Source organism: Rhipicephalus microplus, chromosome 5 (genome assembly GCF_043290135.1).
Source record: "Rhipicephalus microplus isolate Deutch F79 chromosome 5, USDA_Rmic, whole genome shotgun sequence".
In the NCBI taxonomy this organism is placed as follows: Eukaryota; Metazoa; Arthropoda; class Arachnida; order Ixodida; family Ixodidae; genus Rhipicephalus; species Rhipicephalus microplus.
This window is the reverse complement of record NC_134704.1, coordinates 168,506,122-168,516,815: the sequence shown is the minus strand read 5'-3', so window position 1 is coordinate 168,516,815 and position 10,694 is coordinate 168,506,122.

The following is a 10,694-nucleotide window of genomic DNA, read 5'->3' as shown; positions in this document are numbered from 1 at the left end:
AGTAACCCAGATTACACCCCACCAGTAATGATAGAAGAAGTCAGAAAAGCTTTGGAGAGCATGCAAAGGGGCAAAGCTGCTGGTGAGGATCAGGTAACATCAGATTTGCTGAAAGATGGAGGACAGATTGTGTTAGAAAAACTAGCCACCCTGTTTACGAGGTGTCTCCTGGCGGGAAGAGTACCAGAGTCTTGGAAGAACGCTAACATCATCTTAATACATAAGAAAGGAGATGACAAGGACTTGAAGAATTACAGGCCGATCAGCTTGCTGTCTGTAGTATACAAGCTATTTACAAAGGTAATTGCTAACAGAGTAAAGAAAACATTAGAATTCAATCAACCAAAGGAACAAGCAGGATTTCGAACAGGCTACTCAACAATTGACCACATTCATACTATCAATCAGGTAATAGAGAAATGCTCAGAGTATAACCAACCACTATACATAGCCTTCATAGATTACGAGAAGGCGTTTGATTCAGTAGAAATATCAGCCGTCATGCAAACACTGCGGAATCAGGGCGTAGATGAAGTATATATAAACATTCTGGAAGAAATCTACAGGGGATCAACTGCTACCATAGTGCTTCATAAAGAAAGCAACAGAATACCAATCAAGAAGGGTGTAAGGCAGGGGGACACAATTTCCCCAATGCTATTTACCGCGTGCTTACACGAGGTTTTCAGAAGCCTAGAATGGGAGCAGTTAGGGATAAGAGTCAATGGAGAATACCTTAGTAACCTGCGCTTCGCCGATGACATTGCATTGCTGAGTAACTCGGGGGACGAATTGCAACTCATGATTACGGAGTTAGACAAGGAGAGCAGAAAGGTGGGTCTTAAAATTAATCTGCAGAAAACGAAAGTAATGTACAACAACCTCGGCAAGGAGCAGCGCTTCGAGATAGGTAATAGTGCACTTGAAGTTGTAAAAGACTATGTCTACTTAGGGCAGGTAATAACCGCACAGCCGAACCACGAGATTGAAGTAACTAGAAGAATAAGAATGGGGTGGAGCACATTCGGCAAGCACTCTCAAATTATGACAGGTAGATTGCCACTATCCCTCAAGAGGAAGGTATATAACAGCTGTATCTTGCCGGTACTTAGCTACGGAGCAGAAACCTGGAGACTTACAAAGAGGGTTCAGCTTAAATTGAGGACGACGCAGCGAGCAATGGAAAGAAAAATGGTAGGTGTAACCTTAAGAGACAAGAAGAGAGCAGAGTGGATTAGGGAACAAACGGGGGTTAAGGATATCATAGCTGAAATCAAGATGAAGAAATGGACATGGGCAGGGCATGTAGCGCGTAGACAGGATAACCGCTGGTCATTAAGGGTAACTGACTGGATTCCCAGAGAAGGGAAGCGGGTTAGGGGGAGACAGAAGGTTAGGTGGGCAGATGAGATTAAGAAGTTTGCGGGTATAAATTGGCAGCAGCAAGCACAGGACCGGGTTAACTGGCGGAACATGGGAGAGGCCTTTGTCCTGCAGTGGACGTAGTCAGGCTGATGATGATGATGATGATTGTGGTGAAAGCTAATTTTTTTAAGTGGCTGGGAGCAAACTTCAGGGTTCTTTGGATATAACCTAAAGATCTACGAGCTGTTGAAATGACGTGATTGATGTGGAGGGTTCATGATAGATCACTTGAGATATGTATTCCAAAGTATTTATACGAGCTAGTCAGTTGTAGAAAACTGTTATGTAGGGTGTAGTTGTACACTAACGGATTATTACGTCTGTGAAAAGACACTGATCTACATTTGGAAATGTTTAAACTCATCTGCCACTTGTGGCACCAATTTTGAACGGCTGTTAGGTCTGTTTGTAAAGCTATTTGATCTTCACGACTAGAGATTGTTGCGTACATAACGCAATCGTCGGCGAATAATCTTATATTGTTAGTAATACAGTGTGGAAGGTCGTTGATGTAAATCCGGAAAAGCAGGGGGCCAAGTACTGTTCCCTGGGGAACACCGGAGAGGACGGGAGAGATTTGAGACCTGGCTGTATTTATGACGACGAACTGTTTTCTGTCAGCGAGAAAGTTATTAATCCAGGACAAGACGAATGGGTCGAGGTTAAGCAAAGAAAGTTTGGTCATAAGGCGGTGGTGAGAAACTTTATCGAAAGCCTTTTCAAAGTCAAGAAATATGGCGTCAGTTTGGATGTTCCGGTCAAGATTTGTGTGCAAGTCATGGATGAAGGCAGCAAGTTGTGTTTCGCACGACAGGCCTTTACGAAAACCATGTTGGGAAGGGTGAATGAAGTTGTGCTGTTCGAGGTGATTAATGATGTTGGTAAATAAAATGTGCTCCATAATTTTGGATGGGACACTTGTAAGCGATATGGGCCGGTAGTTATATGGGGATGCTTCGTTGCCATTTTTGAACAATGGAGTGATTTTACCAAGTTTCCAATCACTCGGTACCTGTCCCTGTGAAAGTGATTGAGAGAAGAGCAGCTGAAATGCTGCGCTAATTATCAATTGTGTATTCTTTAGTATTTTGCTGTTGTTGTTATCAGTTCCACTTGCAGATGAGAGTTTCATTTTTCTAATTACGTTACTTATTCCATTTGCAGATATTTCAATAGGTCACATATGCTCGCTTATAATAGACTCAAGGGTCTCTCCGCAGTTCGCAAAAAAGCTATGTTCACGAGTGAAAACAGAACAAAAGGCATGGTTTAAGGCATTCGTTGAATCTACGTCACTCAGCGGTTTGTCATTAGTACCGGATAAGGTTATCGGCAAGATGTTTCTTGGGTTTATTGTTTGCCAGAATTTTTTAGGGTTATTTTTGAGCATGTCTGGTAGTGTTGTTCGAAAAAAATCGCGTTTCGCGTTTTGAATGTTAATCGAGAGGCACCGTACGGAGTCGGAATATTTTTTCCATAGGGACGGTTGGTTCTGTTTTTTGGCACGTCTGAACAGGCGTTTTTTTCGGTTTATCAGTTTTTTAATCGCGTTTTTAAACCAAGGGGCGGATGTTTTGTTTTTAATTTTCATTCTTGGAATATATGCATCAGTTAGTTGGTTGAGCTTTTCGACTAGCAACTTCCAATTATTTTCTATGGTGCGCTTGTTGAATCCCTGCTCATACGAAATGTAAAATTGTTCAAGTTCGCTGTTAATCTTTTCATAATTGCCACGACCGTAGAGTTTTATCTGCTTTGGTGTAGGCTTATTTTCTGGAAAAGTAAAACTGAAAGAGGCAAGAATAATTTTGTGATCACTTATTTCTTTAAGGTAATGGAGAGAATGCAGGCTACTTGGATCCGACATTAGAATAAGGTCTAATATATTAGAGCTGTGTAATGTTTCTCCGGTGGCATGAGTTAATACTTGTGTTAGTTGGTAGTTATCTAAACAGACTAGGAATTCGCCGCATTCACCGCTGCGAAGGGAAACGTTGTTTGACCACTTTATGGACGGATAATTGAAGTCCCCGCAAATTATGAACTTTGCACGGGGATACGATTTGTGTAGTTTGTCGAGGGTGTCGTTAAAGTTGATGTTAAAGTTGGGCTCTGATTTGGGGGGGGCGGTAACAGACACCTAGTATGATCAGCCCATGGGAACTTTCGCAAGCTACCCAAAGGGCTTCCAGTGGACTGGTAATGCTAATAATGAAGTGACGGATTGTATGTTTAACAGCGATAAGCACGCCACCCCCTCGACCGGATAAACGGTCCTGGCGATGCAATGCAAAATTGGTTAGATATGAAAGAACTTCAGAATCTTTGATGGAAGGTGAAAGCCATGTTTCTGTCAACATCACGACGTCACAATCAGATGATTCAATTATGGTACATATTTCGTCGCGTTTCGGCATGATACTTCTTATGTTTGTGTAGAGAATAGAAAAGCTGACGTCATTTGCATGTTTGGCGGGGTGATTCTGGGTATGGCGAGAGGGTGAGACAACTGGCGATACATTTACTGGGATGTGAAATTGCTAGCTGCCGCGTGGAAAAATTTCTTTGACTTCTTTTCGGGTTGCATCATAGTGGTACAATTTTTTCCCGCTAACTACCTTCTTGTAACGCAGCTTGAAAGGGCCGCCGTGCTCACGTGTGAAGCGTAGAATCTCTCTCTGGGCATTGCGGGTAGCGAAAAAATAATCCTTACCTACACTGTACGGCGTATCTTTTAGTTTGAAGCCGTTAGATAAGATTGATTCTTTTATTTTGAAGTGGGAGAAATTAGCAATTACTGGGCGCGGTTTTTCAGGTTGACGTTTTCCGATTCTGTGCGCTCTTTCGATATCGTTTGGCACAAGGTTAATTTTAATGTGCTTCTTGCAAATCTCAGCAACAAACCCTTCACTGTCTGCCCAAGTATCTTCTTCTTTTTCGGGGATTCTATAAAAAAGAAGATTGCACCGACGCGACCTATCTTCGGCATCGTTCAGCCTGCCTTCCATATTGGAGAGCAGAATTGTTGTGTCGGTTGATGATTTTGTTAAAGTTCCTACGCTGGAAAGAAGTTACGGGATAGATGCGCACAATTCTTCAGATTTGTGATACGAGTTGCAAGGTCTGTTAATGTTACTTCGGTTGCTGTTAGTCGTTCATTTATCGTTTTCAGTTCGGAAAGAATTTGAGCCTGGTCTTCGTCTAGTTTTGTTAGAAGAGCTTGGATAGTTTGGTCGGTTTGACTGTTTGCGCTACGCGTGGTAGGGCCTGGATTAAGCTCTACGTCACCTGATAACAGTAGCAGTTTTACGACAATGTTCGCACATGTAAAGATATTCATAACAAAACACAAGAAATACTGTGGGCATGGCAGTTGCACCAAAAAACGGTTGCTAGTTTTTTTTGCATAAAGGGAGTCGGGCGAACGTACCTGCACAATAAATGCGAAGGGCGTGAAGGGATACCGCATGTCGGCACAACTGTCAAGCCCACGAAGTGTCGGCTGCGGAGCGCTGTCTTTTATGCTCGGTTGGGCAGCTGATGTCGCTGAAGGTGGCGCTGTTGAAAATTCTAGGAGTACGGTGAGGGGGTCGATGCAGGGGCCATCTTTTGGTGCTGGTTGGAACGGCGCTGGAGCGTCATGCAGGAGAATGGGGCGTTGTCCGGATTGGTTGCTGCCGACAGCGTCGAAGGGCTCGACACGGCATGCAGCAGCGAGCACCTGCACAATAAATGCGAAGGGCGTGAAGGGATACCGCATGTCGGCACAACTGTCAAGCCCACCTATATATGTGTGAATTTGACTGTTTTCCTCATGACAAAGGAGAAGACGGAAGCTTTCGATGATTTCCGCCATGATATGCGGGCCGAGCTTTGAGATAAACGCGAAAGTGTAAAATTTTGCAACGAAGTCTGAGACAACGTCAAGCAACTGTCAGATGAAAATAAGTTGCTCCGTGAAGAGCTGCAATATGCTAGACAAAAAATGATCAACTTGAAACAGAAAACAAGCAATTGCAACGCAAGGTTGATGAGCTCGAGCAGTACACTCGTGTGAATAACTTGGAAATTAAAGGTGCCCCTAGTGATTAAGATCAAATGTAAATTGTAAAGAAGCTTGGCGATGCCACTGGGGAAAAAATCTTGCCGTCTGACATAGATACGTGCCATAAAATACCTGCTGGAAGATCTGGACGCAAAAGTGTAATCGTTCGTTTCATCAGATGTGACAAAAGGAACGCTGTCTTAGCTAAAGCACGAAAGAAAAAGGCCGTCTGCCGAAAATATGTGTTTCAAATCAAATCAATTCATATATGCGAATGAGAACTTAACCAAACAGGCTAAGCAGCTGCTCGGCTTATTAGTTCCTAAAAGTCGAGAAACAAAATAGAACTTCGTGTGGACAAACGGTAGCAAGGTGTTTGCACGGAAAACAGAGTCGTCTGGGATTCTTAAGATTGTTGAGCTTGCATATGTAAAAAAATGACAATGTAGACTATCCAATCAAGCCTTATACTAATGAGACTTCATAATGGATCCTGTGAATAGTCTGTACTAGACATAAGCGGGTTCACTTAGCTGGTCCTGGATCTAAACGCTCTAAGTACCAAGAACAATATAGAAACTCATGATGTGTTTCTAGATCTTTAGCAATAAAGTTTGACGCTCCAACGTTTTGCGAAACTTGGTTAACACCAAATATTGTCCCGCCAAGATTTGCTGGTTATATATAAAGTTGCTTGGTACGTCATTCCGGTTGAGGCGGTGGCATTGCTGTATACGTCAAAGGACAACTAAATCATGAAATAATTGATGATTTCCCGCACATTTCACCGTGCATTGAATGCCTTGTGGCCAAGGTTATTAACGCCATTGTTGTCGTGGTTTATCGGCCACCAGCTGGTAAAAAGCTAGATTTACATGACTACTCTGATGTTATCTTACAAAAACTAGACATAATGTGCATGCCTTTTTTAATTAACGGTGACATCCTAGGCGATTTTCTCAGCTCTAAACAACTTTAGTCGGTTTTGAATTCGCACGCATGCGCAAACTCGATAACAAGGGCTAGTCGCATATCGCAAAAGTCTTCGACGCTGCTTGATATAAGTGTCACAAATCTTTCAACCTGAAGATGTATCTCACGGCAATTGTCATACAATGCAAGTGACCACCTACCCATATTTTGTTTTTTATCATTATCCTCAACGCAAAATAAAAAGCACATCGTGGCACAGTTTCGCAGAATAAACAATAGTCCACTAAAACATTTCCGAGCTGAAGTTTCTCCGACGAACTGGAATATGGTGGGCGCAAAAAAGGATACAAACCGGGCTTTGACCTATTTTTCTTGAGCAATGAAGTGTATTCATGACCGCGCCTTTCCTTTAACGAAAAAGCCCTCTAAGAAGAAGGTACGCAAGCCGTGTAATAATAACGCACTGTATGAGCGAATGCAAGAAAATACAGAATGTATAACACGTTTGTAAAATCTCCCGACGTATCACTTCTTCAAGGCTACAAAAACTTCCACAGTAAGCCAAATGCTGACATCAAGCGAGCTTTTTATCTTTTTATCAATAAACACTTGAAAAAAAGTACAATATTTTCAGGAAAATGTGAATTGAGGTAAAAAATTCAGCTGAAAGGAATAAAAAGGCCATTTTGATATCACTAATTTTGCAGTCGATAAGCCAGATGCCGATGCACTATAAGCCATGAATGAAGATTTTGTTAACGCTGGCGACTATACAGACTCATGTTGTGGTGCATCATATCCACTTGTAGCAAATAGAAAGCGTCTATCACACTCTTCTTCACTCCGTTTACACCTTGTGAAGTTGCAAAAGTGATCTGTGAAATACGTGAAAATGTTGTTGCAGGTATTGACAAAATAGCAGCTGGCCCAATAAAATATTTAGCCTCACTAATTTCCCACCCTTTTTTACGCATCGTGAACACTATGCTGGAAACTAAAATGTTTCCTTGAGAACTAAAAATAGCCCGCATTTGTCCTGTTTAGAAAGGGAGTGTCAAAAATGTATCATCGAACCACCACCCGATATTGCTTCTACCGGTACTCTCAAAAGTTATTGAAGAAATAGTACACTCCAGACTTGAATGATCTTTGACTAAGCACCTGATAATAAATAAAGCACAGTATATGTTTCAAATTGGTACATCTATGGAGCCAGATAGTTTTGAAACTTTCACCATCCGAGATTCTTAACGTACGTGCGCAACAAACGCACCAACTTAAAGGCATTTAGCCTCCACCTAAATGCAATTGATGCGGCCGTAATCAAACCTTCCACCTAAATGCAATTGATGCGGCCGTAATCAAACCCGTCACTTACGCGTAAACTGCTGACCGCAGTAACGACTGCACCATCGAGCCCGCCTACTCCAAAAATGCAAATTGTTCTATCCACCCAAGCAAAACGTCCTTACAAGCGATGCACACCCGCAAGCCACAGCATATTCATCTTCAAAACCACACAATCCTACCCAAATGTCATGGCCAGGCGGTCGTGCGCCGAAATGGCAGGCTGGTAGTTTGTGCCCATCTTGGATATTGCGGGGCGCAGCAGCTCGAGCAAAATGTCGAACGTTCGTGGCGGCATCCGCATGAAGCTAACACCCAACAAAAGAACGAGAAAATGGATTATGCACTGTCTTAAAGGCACGTAAAACAACCATAAGCTTACCCTCGGAAGTGCGCCTCGTCGTGCGAGCGCAGGTCCGGAAGCAGGCGGCCTGCGTGGCTAGCCACCTCTCGCGAGCGAAGAGATGGTCGCAACCACCACTACCTATTTTGCCTTGGCGGTTTTCGTGCTGCCAGCACTGACACGTTGGCTGAGCACATCAGCACCGCCACAATCTCTTCTTCTTCACTCGACTCGAAGTCCATGAAGCTACCGGGAGAACGGTACGCGAACACAGCCATCGGAAACAAACGCGTCGTGCTCAGCGGACTCCATTCATCTGATCAGCTGATCGCTGCTGATCACCAAAGTTCTCGTTGATAACGAGATCTGTAGTGACTCTCCGGGTTCGCGAGTTCTGGCCGCTCTCATGCAGCCTTGCTGGTGTGAAAGTCGCTCACTTTTTGGTCGCCAGTCACAAATGATCACGTGACGGCTGCCAGTCGCCGGTGGGCATGATCCTTTAGTATTGTCTTGCCTTCTATCCAATTAGTGATCCTGCCACGCAGAACCCTTTCTATGAGTTTGACTGTTAAAAGTTAGATACAGCTCTTACATTTTCTATGATGAATCCTGATCACTGTTTCTTAGGTATTGGAATAACCTTCGCTATTTTTCAATCCTAAGGAATCTATGCATGATTTAGAGAATAATATACCGACCCATTGAGAGCCCTGATGATCACCTCATTCTACAGCATGACCTTTAGCTCGTAACCGAATGATGTGATGCCTGGCAAATGAGACTCAACTTATCTAAATTTAAATAGTGGCATTCTCGCGTAAAAATTCAAATCATAGCTTTTTGTAATACATAAATACAAACTTAGCGCATCAGGCATAAGTGTACAAGTATCTAGGCGTTAATCTTACACCAAGGCGTTCCTGGACCTTTCATATCACAACCATATGCGCACACGCTTCCGAATCTCTCGGGTTTATTCGCCGCAACTTGCGTAACTGCCCACCTGATATTCGCAAACTCGCATTTGTACATTTGTACGTCCTCAGCTTGGATTCGCGTCTCCCATATACGGTCTCCTTATCAAGAATACCTAATCCGCTTGTTAAAAGCTGTCCAAAATCGAGCTAGTCGATTAATTTCTCGCGAATACAACTACCAGTCAAGCATAACGCAGATGGAACTCAACCTTTACCTTCAAACCTCAAGTAATCGTCGTGACATGACACTCTTGTCGTTACTCTATAGATATGTTTACCAAAAAAAAGGCATCAAAAATGCCATTGGTACGCGCGTCCTGCGCATCACTTGTAGCTTAAGACGTCTTCACGACGACTTAAGCTACAATTGCATCTACGGGAACACTCACGCATTTGATTTTATGACTTCACGACAAGCCATTCGCCTATAGAATTCGCTTTCAAATGACACTGTTGCGCGAGCAGATAACCATACATTTAAACAACTCTTGACATTACAGCATTTATCATAACAAATATTCACAATCTTCACAATATACATCAAGCCGTATAGCATCACGGTATTTTTTCGTTGTTGTGCGATGTATGTGCAAAGCGCCGTGCTACGAATTTTTTCTACTTTGTTTTCTTGTTTCTGTGTGGGAACAAGTGATGTACTTTTTCACACAACTTGCTTGCGTCTCTTTTCGCAAAAATGAGTATTATTTTTTCATTACTTTTTGAGTATTCTGTTCTTAGTATTACTCTGGTAGGTAATAGTTCGTGGCTCATTTTTACTTTTCGTGAGTATTGCTTTGATATTATTGTGCTCTTTGTTAGTAGTTGGTGCTAAATTTAGTACTAATTTGCCATGTAATTCGATTTTTTTCATCGTTTCACAAGTACGTGAGTGTTTCACTTTTCAGACTGATGTATCACATTCTTTTCCCTTCACTCAATGCTCCCCGAGGAGCCTGTAAGGTACTTGTAAGTAAATAAATAAGTAAACAATTTAAAACAGTAGCAATTTCACAGTAAAATATTCTAAACAATATTCTAATCATAGCTACTTTATTTCATCCGGTACCGGAGCTGAAAGGGGCAACTGCCTAATCACGTAGGATAGTTCCGACATTGTAACTTCCTCAAAATCAGCCTGGTTTGTACGAGCTGCCACCTGGTAGGTACAGTTGATGTATATCTACACTTTAGGCCTTTAGCGATTAAATCTAGAGCTTTAGTCATATGCTCGAACGATAAAAGTTTATTATTCGAATCTACTGGTGGTGGCAGCATGTTCCTTCTTCTCATGTATCGAATTAGTGCTTTGTTAGTTTTTGGTTTTGATAGGAAGTATTCGGTTTTAGAGGATAATATGGCTCCTTTGCTTTAGCGCCTATGCGTTTAAAATTAGCTGCTATATATTTATAATCAGACAAGTTTTTAGGGGATTGATTGTGAGTAAGCTACTTCCAAGCCGCCTGGCGACGGTGGTGATCTCGTGTGCAATCTTTATTCCACCAAGGACCGAAGGGCGCCCTTTCGACCGACTCGACAGTAAGTTCAACTCTTTTAGAGGCCATTTTAATGATTGCGTTTAACTTTATCGCTTTGCAATCATTACTCTCGTCATAGAAAGTAAATA